A 16675-nucleotide genomic window follows, 5' to 3' on the forward strand; every position below is an offset into this window, starting at 1 on the left:
AGGGTTTAGGGTAGTGCAGTGGTGTTTGTGTAGTGTAGGGGGTCGTACTCGGGATAGTGTTTTTGGGTTTAGGGTAGAGCAGTGGTGTTTGGGTAATGTAGGGGGTCGTGCTGTGGGTTGTGTTTTAGGGTTTAGGGTAGCGCGGTGGTGTTTGGGTAGTGTAGTAGGTCATGTTTTAGGATAGTACAGTGGTGTTTGTGTAGTGTAGGGGGTCGTGTTTTAGGGTTCAGGGTAGTGCAGTGGTGTTTGGGTAGTGTAGGGGGTTGTGATGAGGTAGTGTTTTAAGGTTTAGGGTAGCGCAGTGGTGTTTGGGTAGCGTAGGGGGTAGTGTTTTAGGGTTTAGGGTAGTGCAGTGGTGTTTGGGTAGTGTAGGGGTAGTGTTTTAGGGTTTAGGGTAGTGCAGTGGTGTTTGGGTATTGTAGGTGGTTGTGCTGGTGGTAGTGTTTTAGGGTTTAGTGTAGTGCAGTGGTGTTTGTGTAGTGTAGGGGTAGTGTTTTAGGGTTTAGGGTAGTGCAGTGGTGTTTGTGTAGTGTAGGGGGTCATGCTGGGGGTAGTGTTTTAGGGTTTGGTGTAGTGCAGTGGTGTTTGTGTAGTGTAGGGGTAGTGTTTTAGGGTTTAGGATAGTGCAGTGGTGTTTGTGTAGTGTAGGGGGTCGTGTTCTAGGGTAGTACAGTTGTGTTTGGGTAGTGTAGGGGGTTGTGATGGGGTAGTGTTTTAGGGTTTAGGGTAGCGCAGTGGTGTTTTGGTAGTATAGGGGGTCGTGCTGGGGGTGGATGTAGGGTTTAGGTAGTGCAGTGGTGTTTGGGTAGTGTAGAGGGTCATGCTCGGGGTAGTGTTTTTGGGTTTAGGGTAGCACAGTGGTGTTTGAGTAATGTAGGGGGTCATGCTGCGGGTAGTGTTTTGGGTTTTAGGGTAGAGCGGTGGTGTTTGGGTAGTGGTGGGGGTCGTGCAGGGGTAGATTTAGGGTTCAGGGTAGCGCAGTGGTGTTTGGGTAGTGTAGGGGGTTGTGATGGGGTAGTGTTTTAGGGTTTAGGGTAGCGCAGTGGTGTTTGGGTAGTGCAGGGGGTAGTGTTGGTGGTAGTGTTTTAGGGTTTAGGGTAGCGCAGTGGTGTTTGTGCAGTGTAGGGGTAGTGTTTATGGGTTTAGTGTAGTACAGTGGTGTTTGTGTAGTGTAGGGGGTCATGCTGGGGGTAGTGTTTCTGATTTAGGGTAGTGTAGTGGTGTTTTTGTAGTGTAGGGGGTGGTGTTGTAGGGTTTAGGGTAGTGCAGTTGTGTTTGGGTAGTGTATGGGGTCATGTTTTAGGTTTTAGGGTAGTGCAGTGGTGTTTGAGTAGTGTAGGGGGTCGTGTTGGTTGTAGTGTTTTTGTGTTTAGGGTAGTGCAGTGTTGTTTGGGTCATGTAGTGGGTTGTGCTGGGGGTAGTGTTTTAGGGTTTAGGGTAGTGCAGTGGTGTTTGGGTAGTGTAGGGTGTCGTGCCGGGGGTAGTGTTTTAGGGTTTAAGGTAGTGCGGTGGTGTTTGGGTAGTGTAGGAGGTCATGGTGGGGGTAGTGTTTTAGGGTTTAGGGTGGTGCAGTGGTGTTTGTGTAGTGTAGGGGGTCGTGCTCGGGGTAGTGTTTTTGGGTTTAGGGTAGGTGCAGTGGTGTTTGGGTAATGTAGGGGGTCATGCTGGGGGTAGTGTTTTTGGGTTTAGGGTAGCACGGTGGTGTTTGGGTAGTGGTGGGGGTTGTGCGGGGGGTAGATTTAGGGTTCAGGGTAAATGCAGTGGTGTTTGGGTAGTGTAGGGGGTTGTGATGTGGGTAGTGTTTTAGGGTTTAGGGTAGCGCAGTTGTGTTTGGGTAGTGTAGGGGGTAGTGTTGGTGGTAGTGTTTTAGGGTTTAGGGTAGCGCAGTGGTGTTTGTCTAGTGTTGGGGTAGTGCTGGGGGTAGTGTTTTAGGGTTTAGCTTAGTGCAGTGGTGTTTGCGTAGTGTAGGGGGTCGTGCTGGGGGTATTGTTTTAGGGGTTAGTGTAGTGCCGTGGTGTTTGTGTAGTTTATGGGGTAGTGTTTATGGGTTTAGGATAGTACAGTGGTGTTTGTGTAGTGTAGGGGTCATGCTGGGGGTAGTGTTTCAGATTTTAGGGTAGTGTAGTCGTGTTTTTGTAGTGTAGGGGGTCGTGTTTAGGGTTTAGGGTAGTGCAGTTGTGTTTTGGTAGTGTAGGGTGTCATGTTTTAGGGTTTAGGGTTGTGCAGTGGTGTTTGGGTAGTGTAGGGGGTTGTGCTGGTGGTAGAGTTTTTGGGATTAGGGTAGCGCAGCGGTGTTTGGGTAATGTAGGGGTTCGTGCTGGGGGTTGTGTTTTAGGATTTAGGGTGGTGCGGTGGTGTTTGGGTAGTGTAGGAGGTCATGCTGGGTGTAGTGTTTTAGGGTTTAGGGTAGTGCAGTGGTGTTTGTGTAGTGTAGGGGGTCGTGCTCGGGGTAGTGTTTTTGGGTTCAGGGTAGCGCAGTGGTGTTTGGGTAGTGTAGGGGGTCGTGCTGGGGGTAGTGTTTTAGGGTTTAGGGTAGTGCAGTAGTGTTTGGGTAGTGTAGGAGGTCATGCTGGGGGTAGTGTTTTAGGGTTTAGGGTAGTGCAGTGGGGTTTGTGTAGTGTAAAGGGTCGTACTCGGGGTAGTGTTTTTGGGTTTAGGGTAGCGCAGTGGTGTTTGTGTAATGTAGGGGGTCGTGTTTTAGGGTAGTACAGTGGTGTTTGTGTAGTGTAGGGGGTTGTGTTTTAGGGTTCAGGGTAGCGCAGTGGTGTTTGGGTAGTGTAGGGGGTAGTGTTTTAGGGTTTAGGGTAGTGCAGTTGTGTTTGTGTAGTGTAGGGGGTCGAGCTCGGGGTAGTGTTTTTGGGTTTAGGGAAGCGCAGTGGTGTTTGGGTGATGTAGGGGGTCATGCTGATGGTAGTGTTTTAGGGTTTAGGGTAGCGCAGTGGTCTTTGGGTTGTGTAGGGTGTCATGCGGTGGATATATTTAGGATTTAGGGTAGCGCAGTGGTGTTTGTGTAGTGTAGGGGGTCCTGCTGGGGGTAGTGTTTTAGGGTTTACGGTAGTGCAGTGGTGTTTGGGTAGTGTAGGGGTAGTGTTTTAGGGTTTAGGGTAGTGCAGTGGTGTTTGGGTAGTGTAGGTGGTTGTGCTGGTGGTAGTGTTTTAGGGTTTAGTGTAGTGCAGTGGTGTTTGTGTAGTGTAGGGGTAGTGTTTTAGGGTTTAGGGTTTAGGGTAGTGCAGTTGTGTTTGTGTAGTGTAGGGGGTCATGCTGGGGGTAGTGTTTTAGGGTTTGGTGTAGTGCAGTGGTACTTGTTTAGTATAGGGGTCGTGTTTTAGGGTGTAGGGTCGTGCAGTTGTATTTTGGTGGTGTAGGGGCTCGTGCTGGGGTAGATGTAGGGTTTAGGGTAGTGCAGTGGTGTTTGGGTAGTGTAGGGGGTCGTGCCGGGGGTAGTGTTTTAGGGTTTAAGGTAGTGCGGTGGTGTTTGGGTAGTGTAGGAGGCCATGGTGGGGGTAGTGTTTTAGGGTTTAGGGTGGTGCAGTGGTGTTTGTGTAGTGTAGGGGGTCGTGCTCGGGGTAGTGTTTTTGGGTTTAGGGTAGGTGCAGTGGTGTTTGGGTAATGTAGGGGGTCATGCTGGGGGTAGTGTTTTTGGGTTTAGGGTAGCGCGGTGGTGTTTGGGTAGTGGTGGGGGTCGTGCAGGGGGTAGATTTAGGGTTCAGGGTAGTGCAGTGGTGTTTGGGTAGTGTAGGGGGTTGTGATGTGGGTAGTGTTTTAGGGTTTAGGGTAGCGCAGTTGTGTTTGGGTAGTGTAGGGGGTAGTGTTGGTGGCAGTGTTTTAGGGTTTAGGGTAGCGAAGTGGTGTTTGTCTAGTGTTGGGGTAGTGCTGGGGGTAGTGTTTTAGGGTTTAGCGTAGTGCAGTGGTGTTTGGGTAGTGTAGGGGGTCGTGCTGGGGGTAGATTTAGGGTTTAGGATAGTGCAGTGTTGTTTGTGTAGTGTAGTGGGTCCTGCTGGGGGTAGTGTTTTAGGGGTTAGTGTAGTGCCGTGGTGTTTGTGTAGTGTGTGGTGTAGTGTTTATGGGTTTAGGATAGTACAGTGGTGTTTGTGTAGTGTAGGGGGTCATGCTGGGGGTAATGTTTCAGATTTTAGGGTAGTGTAGTGGTGTTTTTGTAGTGTAGGGGGTCGTGTTTTAGGGTTTAGGGTAGTGCAGTTGTGTTTGGCTAGTGTAGGGTGTCATGTTTTAGGGTTTAGGGTAGTGCAGTGGTAATTGGGTAGTGTAGGGGGTCGTGCTGGGGGTAGTGTTTTAGGGTTTAGAGTGGTGCGGTGGTGTTTGGGTAGTGTAGGAGGTCATGCTGGGGGTAGTGTTTTAGGGTTTAGGGTAGTGCAGTGGTGTTTGTGTAGTGTAGGGGGTCGTGCTTGGGGTAGTGTTTTTGGGTTCAGGGTAGTGCAGTGGTGTTTGGGTAGTGTAGGGGGTCGTGCTGGGGGTAGTGTTTTAGGGTTTAGGGTAGTGCAGTGGTGTTTGTGTAGTGTAGGGGGTCGTACTCGGGATAGTGTTTTTGGGTTTAGGGTAGAGCAGTGGTGTTTGGGTAATGTAGGGAGTCGTGCTGTGGGTTGTGTTTTAGGGTTTAGGGTAGTGCGGTGGTGTTTGGGTAGTGTAGTAGGTCGTGTTTTAGGATAGTACAGCGGTGTTTGTGTAGTGTAGGGGGTCGTGTTTTAGGGTTCAGGGTAGCGCAGTGGTGTTTGGGTAGTGTAGGGGGTTGTGATGAGGTAGTGTTTTAAGGTTTAGGGTAGCGCAGTGGTGTTTGGGTAGCGTAGGGGGTAGTGTTTTAGGGTTTAGGGTAGTGCAGTGGTGTTTGGGTAGTGTAGGGGTAGTGTTTTAGGGTTTAGGGTAGTGCAGTGGTGTTTGGGTAGTGTAGGTGGTTGTGCTGGTGGTAGTGTTTTAGGGTTTAGTGTAGTGCAGTGGTGTTTGTGTAGTGTAGGGGTAGTGTTTTAGGGTTTAGGGTTTAGGGTAGTGCAGTGGTGTTTGTGTACTGTAGGGGGTCATGCTGGGGGTAGTGTTTTAGGGTTTGGTGTAGTGCAGTGGTACTTGTTTAGTATAGGGGTCGTGTTTTAGGGTGTAGGGTCGTGCAGTTGTATTTTGGTGGTGTAGGGGGTCGTGCTGGGGTAGATGTAGGGTTTAGGGTAGTGCAGTGGTGTTTGGGTAGTGTAGGGGGTCGTGCCGGGGGTAGTGTTTTAGGGTTTAAGGTAGTGCGGTGGTGTTTGGGTAGTGTAGGAGGTCATGGTGGGGGTAGTGTTTTAGGGTTTAGGGTGGTGCAGTGGTGTTTGTGTAGTGTAGGGGGTCGTGCTCGGGGTAGTGTTTTTGGGTTTAGGGTAGGTGCAGTGGTGTTTGGGTAATGTAGGGGGTCATGCTGGGGGTAGTGTTTTTGGGTTTAGGGTAGCGCGGTGGTGTTTGGGTAGTGGTGGGGGTCGTGCAGGGGGTAGATTTAGGGTTCAGGGTAGTGCAGTGGTGTTTGGGTAGTGTAGGGGGTTGTGATGTGGGTAGTGTTTTAGGGTTTAGGGTAGCGCAGTTGTGTTTGGGTAGTGTAGGGGGTAGTGTTGGTGGCAGTGTTTTAGGGTTTAGGGTAGCGAAGTGGTGTTTGTCTAGTGTTGGGGTAGTGCTGGGGGTAGTGTTTTAGGGTTTAGCGTAGTGCAGTGGTGTTTGGGTAGTGTAGGGGGTCGTGCTGGGGGTAGATTTAGGGTTTAGGATAGTGCAGTGGTGTTTGTGTAGTGTAGTGGGTCCTGCTGGGGGTAGTGTTTTAGGGGTTAGTGTAGTGCCGTGGTGTTTGTGTAGTGTATGGTGTAGTGTTTATGGGTTTAGGATAGTACAGTGGTGTTTGTGTAGTGTAGGGGGTCATGCTGGGGGTAGTGTTTCAGATTTTAGGGTAGTGTAGCGGTGTTTTTGTAGTGTAGGGGGTCGTGTTTTAGGGTTTAGGGTAGTGCAGTTGTGTTTGGGTAGTGTAGGGGGTCGTGCTGGGGGTAGTGTTTTAGGGTTTAGAGTGGTGCGGTGGTGTTTGGGTAGTGTAGGAGGTCATGCTGGGGGTAGTGTTTTAGGGTTTAGGGTAGTGCAGTGGTGTTTGTGTAGTGTAGGGGGTCGTGCTTGGGGTAGTGTTTTTGGGTTCAGGGTAGCGCAGTGGTGTTTGGGTAGTGTAGGGGGTCGTGCTGGGGGTAGTGTTTTAGGGTTTAGGGTAGTGCAGTGGTGTTTGTGTAGTGTAGGGGGTCGTACTCGGGATAGTGTTTTTGGGTTTAGGGTAGAGCAGTGGTGTTTGGGTAATGTAGGGGGTCGTGCTGTGGGTTGTGTTTTAGGGTTTAGGGTAGCGCGGTGGTGTTTGGGTAGTGTAGTAGGTCGTGTTTTAGGATAGTACAGTGGTGTTTGTGTAGTGTAGGGGGTCGTGTTTTAGGGTTCAGGGTAGCGCAGTGGTGTTTGGGTAGTGTAGGGGGTTGTGATGAGGTAGTGTTTTAAGGTTTAGGGTAGCGCAGTGGTGTTTGGGTAGCGTAGGGGGTTGTGCTGGGGGTAGATGTAGGGTTTAGGTAGTGCAGTGGTGTTTGGGTAGTGTAGAGGGTCGTGCTCGGGCTAGTGTTTTTGGGTTTAGGGTAGCACAGTTGTGTTTGGGTAATGTAGGGGGTCATGCTGGGGGTAGTGTTTTTGGGTTTAGGGTAGCGCAGTGGTGTTTGGGTAGTTGTGGGGGTCGTGCAGGGTTAGATTTAGGGTTCAGGGTAGCGCAGTGGTGTTTGGGTAGTGTAGGGGGTTGTGATGAGGTAGTGTTTTAAGGTTTAGGGTAGTGCAGTGGTGTTTGGGTAGCGTAGGGGGTAGTGTTTTAGGGTTCAGGGTAGTGAAGTGGTGTTTTGGTAGTGTAGGGGGTTGTGCTGGGGGTAGATGTAGGGTTTAGGTAGTGCAGTGGTGTTTGGGTAGTGTAGAGGGCCGTGCACGGGGTAGTGTTTTTGGGTTTAGGGTAGCACAGTGGTGTTTGGGTAATGTAGGGGTTCATGCTGGGGGTAGTGTTTTTGGGTTTAGGGTAGTGCAGTGGTGTTTGTGTAGTGTAGGGGGTCGTGCTTGGGGTAGTGTTTTTGGGTTCAGGGTAGCGCAGTGGTGTTTGGGTAGTGTAGGGGGTCGTGCTGGGGGTAGTGTTTTAGGGTTTAGGGTAGTGCAGTGGTGTTTGTGTAGTGTAGGGGGTCGTACTCGGGATAGTGTTTTTGGGTTTAGGGTAGAGCAGTGGTGTTTGGGTAATGTAGGGGGTCGTGCTGTGGGTTGTGTTTTAGGGTTTAGGGTAGCGCGGTGGTGTTTGGGTAGTGTAGTAGGTCGTGTTTTAGGATAGTACAGTGGTGTTTGTGTAGTGTAGGGGGTCGTGTTTTAGGGTTCAGGGTAGCGCAGTGGTGTTTGGGTAGTGTAGGGGGTTGTGATGAGGTAGTGTTTTAAGGTTTAGGGTAGCGCAGTGGTGTTTGGGTAGCGTAGGGGGTTGTGCTGGGGGTAGATGTAGGGTTTAGGTAGTGCAGTGGTGTTTGGGTAGTGTAGAGGGTCGTGCTCGGGCTAGTGTTTTTGGGTTTAGGGTAGCACAGTTGTGTTTGGGTAATGTAGGGGGTCATGCTGGGGGTAGTGTTTTTGGGTTTAGGGTAGCGCAGTGGTGTTTGGGTAGTTGTGGGGGTCGTGCAGGGTTAGATTTAGGGTTCAGGGTAGCGCAGTGGTGTTTGGGTAGTGTAGGGGGTTGTGATGAGGTAGTGTTTTAAGGTTTAGGGTAGTGCAGTGGTGTTTGGGTAGCGTAGGGGGTAGTGTTTTAGGGTTCAGGGTAGTGAAGTGGTGTTTTGGTAGTGTAGGGGGTTGTGCTGGGGGTAGATGTAGGGTTTAGGTAGTGCAGTGGTGTTTGGGTAGTGTAGAGGGCCGTGCACGGGGTAGTGTTTTTGGGTTTAGGGTAGCACAGTGGTGTTTGGGTAATGTAGGGGTTCATGCTGGGGGTAGTGTTTTTGGGTTTAGGGTAGCGCAGTGGTGTTTGGGTAGTGGTGGGGGTCGTGCAGGGGTAGATTTAGGGTTCAGGGTAGCGCAGTGGTGTTTGAGTAGTGTAGGAGGTCAGGCTGGGGGTAGTGTTTTAGGGTTTAGGGTAGTGCAGTGGTGTTTGTGTAGTGTAGGGGGTCGTACTCGGGATAGTGTTTTTGGGTTTAGGGTAGAGCAGTGGTGTTTGGGTAATGTAGGGGGTCGTGCTGTGGGTTGTGTTTTAGGGTTGAGGGTAGCGCAGTGGTGTTTGTCTGGTCTTGCGGGTAGTGTTTTAGGGTCTAGGGTAGCGCAGTGATGTTTGGGTAGTGTAGGGGGTCGTGCTGGGGGTAGATTTAGGGTTTAGGATAGTGCAGTGGTGTTTGTGTAGTGTAGTGGGTCCTGCTGGGGGTAGTGTTTTAGGGTTTAGTGTAGTGCAGTGGTGTTTGGGTAGTGTAGGGGGTCGTGTTTTAGTATAGTACAGTGGTGTTTGTGTAGTGTAGGGGGTCATGTTTTAGGGTTCAGGGTAGCGCAGTGGTGTTTCGGTAGTGTAGGGGGTTGTGATGGGGTAGTGTTTTAGGGTTTAGGGTAGCGCAGTGGTGTTTCAGTAGTGTAGCGGGTAGTGTTTTAGGGTTTAGGGTAGAGCAGTGGTGTTTGTGTACTGTAGGGGGTCGTTCTCGGGGTAGTGTTTTTGGGTTTAGGGTAGCGCAGTGGTTTTTGGGTAATGTAGGGGGTCGTGCTGTGGGTAGTGTTTTAGGGTTTAGGGTAGCGCGGTGGTGTCTGGGTAGTGTAGGGGGTCGTGTTCTAGGGTAGTACAGTTTTGTTTGTGTTGTGTAGGGGGTCATGTTTTAGGGTTTTGGGTAGCGCAGTGGTGTTTGGGTAGTGTAGGTGGTTGTGATGGGATAGTGTTTTAGGGTTTAGGGTAGCGCAGTGGTGTTTTGGTAGTGTAGGGGGTCGTGCTGGGGGTAGATGTAGGGTTTAGGTAGTGTAGTGGTGTTTTGGTAGTGTAGAGGGTCGTGCTCGGGGTAGAGTTTTGGTGTTTAGGGTAGCACAGTGGTGTTTGGGTAATGTAGGGGGTCATGCTGGGGGTAGTGTTTTTGGGTTTTAGGGTAGAGCGGGGAGTTTGGGTAGTGGTGGGGGTCGTGCGGGGGGTAGATTTAGGGTTCAGGGTTGCGCAGTGGTGTTTGTGTAGTGTAGGGGGTTGTGTTGGGGGTAGTGTTTTAGGGTTTAGGGTAGCGCAGTGGTGTTTGGGTAGTGCAGGGGGTAGTGTTGGTGGTAGTGTTTTAGGGTTTAGGGTAGCGCAGTGGTGTTTGTGTAGTGTAGGGGGTAGTGTTTATGGGTTTAGGGTAGTATAGTGGTGTTTGTGTAGTGTAGGGGGTCATGCTGGGGGCAGTGGTTCAGATTTTAGGGTAGTGTAGTGGTGTTTTTGTAGTGTAGGGGGTCGTGTTTTAGGGTTTAGGGTAGTGCAGTTGTGTTTGGGTAGTGTAGGGGGTCATGTTTTAGGGTTTAGGGTAGCGCAGTGGTGTTTGAGTAGTGTAGGGGGTCGTGTTGGTTGTAGTGTTTTTGGGTTTAGGGTAGCGCAGTGGTGTTTGGGTAATGTAGGGGGTCGTGCTGGGTGTAGTGTTTTAGGGTTTAGGGTGGTGCGGTGGTGTTTGGGTAGTGTAGGAGGTCATGCTGGGGGTAGTGTTTTAGGGTTTAGGGTAGTGCAGTGGTGTTTGTGTAGTGTAGGGGGTCGTGCTCGGGGTAGTGTTTTGGGTTTAGGGTAGCGCAGTGGTGTTTGTGTAGTGTAGGGGGTCGTGCTGGGTGTAGTGTTTTAGGGTTTAGGGTAGTGCAATGGTTTTTGGGTAGTGTAGGGGTAGTGTTTTAGGGTTTAGGGTAGTGCAGTGGTGTTTGGGTAGTGTAGGTGGTCGTACTGGTGGTAGTGTTTTAGGGTTTAGTGTAGTGCAGTGGTGTTTGTGTAGTGCAGGGGTAGTGTTTTAGGGTCTAGGGTAGCGCAGTGGTGTTTGTGTAGTGTAGGGGATCATACTGGGGTTAGTGTTTTAGGGTTTAGCGTAGTGCATTGGTGTTTGGGTAGTGTAGGGGGTCGTGCTGGGGGTAGATTTAGGGATTAGGATAGTGCAGTGGGGTTTGTGTAGTGTAGTGGGTCCAGCTGGGGGTAGTGTTTTAGGGTTTAGTGTAGTGCAGTGCTGTTTGTGTAGTGTAGGTGGTAGTGTTTATGGGTTTAGGGTGTTACAGTGGTGTTTGTGTAGTGTAGGGGGTCATGCTGGGGGTAGTGTTTTAGATTTTAGGGTAGTGTAGTGGTGTTTTTGTAGTGTAGGGGGTCGTGTTTTAGGGCTCAGGGTAGTGCAGTTGTGTTTGGGTAGTGTAGGGGTCATGTTTTAGGGTTTAGGTTAGTGCAGTGGTGTTTGGGTAGTGTAGGGGGTCGTGCTGGTGGTAGTGTTTTTGGGTTTAGTGTAACGCAGTGGTGTTTGGGTAATGTAGAGGATCGTGCTGGGGTAGTGTTTTAGGGTTTAGGGTGGTGCGGTGGTGTTTGTGTAGTGTAGGGGGTCGTGCTCGGGGTAGTGTTTTTGGGTTTAGGGTAGCGCAGTGGTGTTTGGGTAATGTAGGGGGTCATGCTGGGGTAGTGTTTTAGGGTTTAGGGTAGCGCAGTGGTCTTTGGGTAGTGTAGGGGGTCATGCGGTGGGTAGATTTAGGATTTAGGGTAGCACAGTGGTGTTTGTGTAGTGTAGGGGGTCCTGCTGGGGGTAGGGTTTTAGGGTTTAGGGTAGTGCAGTGGTGTTTGGGTAGTGTAGGGGTAGTGTTTAAGGGTTTAGGGTAGTGCAGTGGTGTTTGGGTCGTGTAGGGGGTTGTGCTGGTGGTAGTGTTTTAGGGTTTAGTGTAGTGCAGTGGTGTTTGTGTAGTGTAGGGGTAGTGTTTTAGGGTTTAGGGTAGTGCAGTGTTGTTTGTGTAGTGTAGGGGGTCATGCTGGGGGTAGTGTTTTAGGGTTTGGTGTAGTCCAGTGGTGTTTGTGTAGTATAGGGGTCGTGTTTTAGGGTTTAGGGTCTTGCAGTTGTATTTTGGTAGTGTAGGGGGTTGTGCTGGGGGTAGATGTAGGGTTTAGGGTAGTGCAGTGGTGTTTGGGTAGTGTAGGGGGTCGTGCTGGGGGTAGTGTTTTAGGGTTTAGGGTAGTGCAGTGGTGTTTGGGTAGTGTAGGAGGTCATGCTGGGGGTAGTGTTTTTGGGTTTAGGGTAGCGAGGTGGTGTTTGGGTAGTGGTGGGGGTCGTGCGGCGGGTAGATTAAGGGTTCAGGGTAGTGCAGTGGTGTTTGGGTAGTGTAGGGGGTTGTGATGGGGGTAGTGTGTTAGGGTTTACGGTAGCGCGGTTGTGTTTGGGTAGTGTAGGGGGTAGTGTTGGTGGTAGTGTTTTAGGGTTTAGGGTAGCGCATTGGTGTTTGTCTAGTGTTGGGGTAGTGCTGAGGGTAGTGTTTTAGGGTCTAGGGTAGTGCAGTGGTGTTTGTGTAGTGTAGGGGATCATACTGGGGTTAGTGTTTTAGAGTGTAGTGCAGTTGTGTTTGGGTAGTGTAGGGGGTCGTGTTGGGGGTAGATTTAGGGTTTAGGATAGTGCAGTGGTGTTTGTGTAGTGTAGTGGGTCCTGCTGGGGGTAGTGTTTTAGGGTTTAGTGTAGTGCAGTGGTGTTTGTGTAGTGTATGGGGTAGTGTTTATGCGTTTAGGATAGTACAGTGGTGTTTGTGTAGTGTAGGGGGTCATGCGGTGGGTAGATTTAGGATTTAGGGTAGCGCAGTGGTGTTTGTGTAGTGTAGGGGGTCCTGCTGGGGGTAGGGTTTTAGGGTTTAGGGTAGTGCAGTGGTGTTTGGGTAGTGTAGGGGTAGTGTTTAAGGGTTTAGGGTAGTGCACTGGTGTTTGGGTCGTGTAGGGGGTTGTGCTGGTGGTAGTGTTTTAGGGTTTAGTGTAGTGCAGTGGTGTTTGTGTAGTGTAGGGGTAGTGTTTTAGGGTTTAGGGTAGTGCAGTGGTGTTTGTGTAGTGTAGGGGGTCATGCTGGGGGTAGTGTTGTAGGGTTTGGTGTAGTCCAGTGCTGTTTGTGTAGTATAGGGGTCGTGTTTTACGGTTTAGGGTCTTGCAGTTGTATTTTGGTAGTGTAGGGGGTTGTGCTGGGGGTAGATGTAGGGTTTAGGGTAGTGCAGTGGTGTTTGGGTAGTGTAGGGGGTCGTGCTGGGGGTAGTGTTTTAGGGTTTAGGGTAGTGCAGTGGTGTTTGGGTAGTGTAGGAGGTCATGCTTTTCTAGGTCTCCTGAGGCGGAAGCCGGGAGGGTGTTTCTAATACTATTTTTTAAAACCTTTTTAAAACTATTTGAGAGTCACATTTACCTTGTGTTCACCACTTATCTCCTCGTGGCACTTTAGTACAGGGCTCTCAACTCCTCGTCGAGAGGTGCACAGCGGAGTTTAGCGCTGCCGCCATTCCTGGCGTCGATTGAGGCCACGCCCCCCCTTTTGTGAGGCCACGCCCCCTTACCGAAGCAAAACAACAACCTCGGAGCATATATAAGGTCGCTGACTACAAGCGCCGGTTAATTGCTTTTCTAGGTCTCCTGAGGCGGAAGCCGGGAGGGTGTTTCTAATACTATTTTTTAAAACCTTTTTAAAACTATTTGAGAGTCACATTTACCTTGTGTTCACCACTTATCTCCTCGTGGCACTTTAGTACAGGGCTCTCAACTCCTCGTCGAGAGGTGCACAGCGGAGTTTAGCGCTGCCGCCATTCCTGGCGTCGATTGAGGCCACGCCCCTTTTGTGAGGCCACGCCCCCTTCACTACATCTCCCGCCACTATAAAATATGTGTATATTCCGGAAGCGCAGCGGACGGGCGCAGCGGGGGCGCCGTTTGCGCGCCGAAGGCGCGCCTAAGGCAAGCCCGTCTGCGCCCGTCCGCGACGGGACCGCGACCAGCGCCAGCCACGCTGTAGGTAAGAGTAGGGACGCTACGCGGATCGTTTGGTCTAGGTCTGCATTACTAGCTCTGAATACAGACAATCACTGTCATGCGCTCAGGTATGACCTGGCCAACGTTACACCACCGCGATCATGTCCGGTGTGCTACAAGACACTTCGCGACGTTCCGCCCCCTAAAACAGTATTTTTAAATTCTAAAACAGGCTCCCCGATTAACCACCCTGATATCACTATTAAAGCCGCCCTACTAAATTGCAGATCCCTCCCTAGGCATGCGGATGATATCTGGCTGCTACTAGAGGACTCCGATTGGGACGCCCTATTTCTTACAGAAACATGGCTGTCTGTGGATAGTGTAGCTTCTATCTCACTGGCTGTCCCACCAGGCTACAAAATGAGCGTCTCAAACAGAGAAAATGATAAAAAGGGTGGTGGGGTAGCGATTATTTTTAAAGACAAATATACACTGTCATCCTCAACGCCTACCTCCATCCCAGGCATTGAGGGGCTTCATTTCTGCTTTCAAATAAACCCCCATTTGTCCCTAGCCGGCCTGATTATCTATCGGCCTCCGGATTGCCATACCAACTATACCGCCGAACTGATGGACCTTATAGTCCAAAGCTCAATAGTTCACCCCCATTTTATTGCAGTTGGCGATTTTAATGTTCACATTGACAGTCCAGACTGCCCCCTAGCCACCCAACTTATTTCTACACTGGAAGCAGCGAATCTATTCCAAATTATCTCGGAACCAACGCACAAGGCAGGCCACACGTTGGACCTGATATTTTCCAATATCCCAGACTGTTCAGCTAAAACCGCACAACCATTGCTTTGGACGGATCACTTTTTAATCCCTTTTTCTTTCTCCCTTCCCTCCCACCACCAGACAAAAGGGAGACGATCCTATGTTCGCAGAAACTGGGTTAATATATCAGCAGAGACTCTCTGCCCTGCTCTCTCAGCTACTACTCCAACTCTGTCATTAGATGTGAACACGGACGCTGTGGCTCTAAATCTTTGGATAGGTAATACGTTGGATACCATCGCGCCTGCAAAAATCGCTACATCACGCAGAGAATCCCCTTCGGCCCCATGGTTCTCGACTGAGCTATTGGCTGAAAAAAGTCATTGCAAAAAACTAGAGCGTCTCTGGCGGATAAACTATTCCATATCAGCAAAAATTTGCTACAAAGAAGCCTTGCGTGTTTTCCACAAATCCATAAAAAAAGCAAAACAATTGTTCTTTGTGTCCTCCATTCAGCAAGCTGAGCAATCTAGCAAAGAAGTTTTTAAAATTGTTCAATCCTTTTTTAAACCTCGTGCAATTGAAACTGAAGTGACTCCGTCGGAGAAACTCTGCGAGGACATCTCGGTCTTTTTTGATAAAAAGATCGAGAAAGTCTACGACACCTTCACCAGTCCCGAGCCCACAATCATGTCCGACACAAATGATAATGTGGCATCCCTCCCCGCCTTAGCTCAATTCCACCCTATTTCCCTCGCCGAGGCCAAAAGGGAACTGCAAAAATGTAAATCAGGGGCTCCTGATGACCCATGCCCGCCCAAGCTCTGGAAAATGATGTCGGACTCAATTACCACCTCACTGTTACATATCTGGAACACATCCATTGCAACAGGTCTATTCCCCGATTGTTGGAAACATGCCACACTCCTGCCTTTAAAAAAGAAACCAAACGGTGCCCCGGATGATCTTAGTAATCTCCGGCCAATCTCCCTGTTGGCAGCCCCCGGCAAAATGCTCGAAAAACTGATACAACGCCAACTAAACAGGTTTATAGAAGAAAGAGACATACTGCATGAAACCCAGTCAGGTTTCAGGGCGGGCTTTAGCACCGAGACCGCTCTGATAGAAGTGGCTGAGTTGATCAGGTGGTCTTTAGATTCAGGAGCATCGGCTATGTTGGTGCTCCTGGATCTATCTGCCGCTTTTGATACTGTGGATCATGGGAGGCTACTGTTAAGGCTAAAAAACACAGGCCTGGAAGATAAGGCTCTGGGCTGGCTACAGTCTTATCTCACTGATCGTACCCAGAAAGTAGCCTTGGGCCCCCTTTCTTCAAAACCCAAACCCCTCTGGTGTGGTGTCCCTCAGGGCTCGGCCCTCAGTCCATTACTTTTTAATATTTATCTGGCTCCACTCTTTTCTCTTATTGCTAAATGGGGCGTCAAGGCGATTTCATACGCCGATGACACACAACTAATTTTCCCCTTCTCGGATGTTTCAGAGGCAGCCTTCAGCAATATGAAGGGATGCTTGCGAGATGTTGCCAATTGGATGAATGCAAACAAACTCAAACTGAATGCGAGTAAGACGGAGGTCATCTTCTTTGGCAAACATACTCGGCCCCCCCCAAGCCTGTGGTGGCCCTCCGAAATGGGTTTCCCTCCTCTACCCAGCACTAATGCGAAAAATCTGGGAGTAAGATGGGATGAGAGTCTTTCCTTCTCTCCACATATACAGCAGGTCTCTGCGTGCTGTCTCCATAAACTAAGAAACCTACGCAAATTTCTGTCCCTTCTGCCTGAAGACTGTCGCAAGACGGTGGTCCATGCTACAGTCACTTCCAGACTGGACTACGCAAACGGCCTCTACCTTGGCCTACCCAAATATCTGGTGCAACGATTGCAGATCGTGCAGAACGCGGCTGCGAGACTGCTAAAAAACATCCCTTTTAAACAGCATGTCTCTCCGCACTTGCGCGATCTGCATTGGCTCCCTGTAGCCTGCAGAATCAAGTTTAAATCTCTAACTTTGGCGTTTAGAGCCCAAAAGGGGACCTGTCCCAACTATTTAAAGCTTAGACTCCCCAGATACTATCAGGAGAGATGCTTGCGCTCTAATTCACGACACCAGCTTTCTATCCCCCGCGCCAGGAGAGCCAGACTCGGAGGCAGATCCTTCTCTGCCTGCACGGCGACACTCTGGAACGCTCTACCGGCCAACATCCAATTGGCTCCAACGGAAGCCAGTTTTAAGAGGCAGCTAAAGACTTGGCTCTTTTCCCAGAATAACTAAACACTCCCTCCCCTTTCTCCGCCCATTCTGCCTGGAAAAATGATCACTCAGCGCCGGGACACCTCCTTGCGAGGTAGCTGTTCGCGCTATATAAATATCGGTATTATTATTATTATTATTATGCTGGGGGTAGTGTTTTTGGGTTTAGGGTAGCGAGGTGGTGTTTGGGTAGTGGTGGGGGTCGTGCGGCGGGTAGATTAAGGGTTCAGGGTAGTGCAGTGGTGTTTGGGTAGTGTAGGGGGTTGTGATGGGGGTAGTGTGTTAGGGTTTAGGGTAGCGCGGTTGTGTTTGGGTAGTGTAGGGGGTAGTGTTGGTGGTAGTGTTTTAGGGTTTAGGGTAGCGCAGTGGTGTTTGTCTAGTGTTGGGGTAGTGCTGAGGGTAGTGTTTTAGGGTCTAGGGTAGCGCAGTGGTGTTTGTGTAGTGTAGGGGATCATACTGGGGTTAGTGTTTTAGAGTGTAGTGCAGTTGTGTTTGGGTAGTGTAGGGGGTCGTGTTGGGGGTAGATTTAGGGTTTAGGATAGTGCAGTGGTGTTTGGGTAGTGTAGGTGGTCGTACTGGTGGTAGTGTTTTAGGGTTTAGTGTAGTGCAGTGGTGTTTGTGTAGTGCAGGGGTAGTGTTTTAGGGTCTAGGGTAGCGCAGTGGTGTTTGTGTAGTGTAGGGGATCATACTGGGGTTAGTGTTTTAGGGTTTAGCGTAGTG

This window comes from Triturus cristatus, chromosome 1_1 (assembly GCF_964204655.1).
Source record: "Triturus cristatus chromosome 1_1, aTriCri1.1, whole genome shotgun sequence".
Taxonomy (NCBI): Eukaryota; Metazoa; Chordata; class Amphibia; order Caudata; family Salamandridae; genus Triturus; species Triturus cristatus.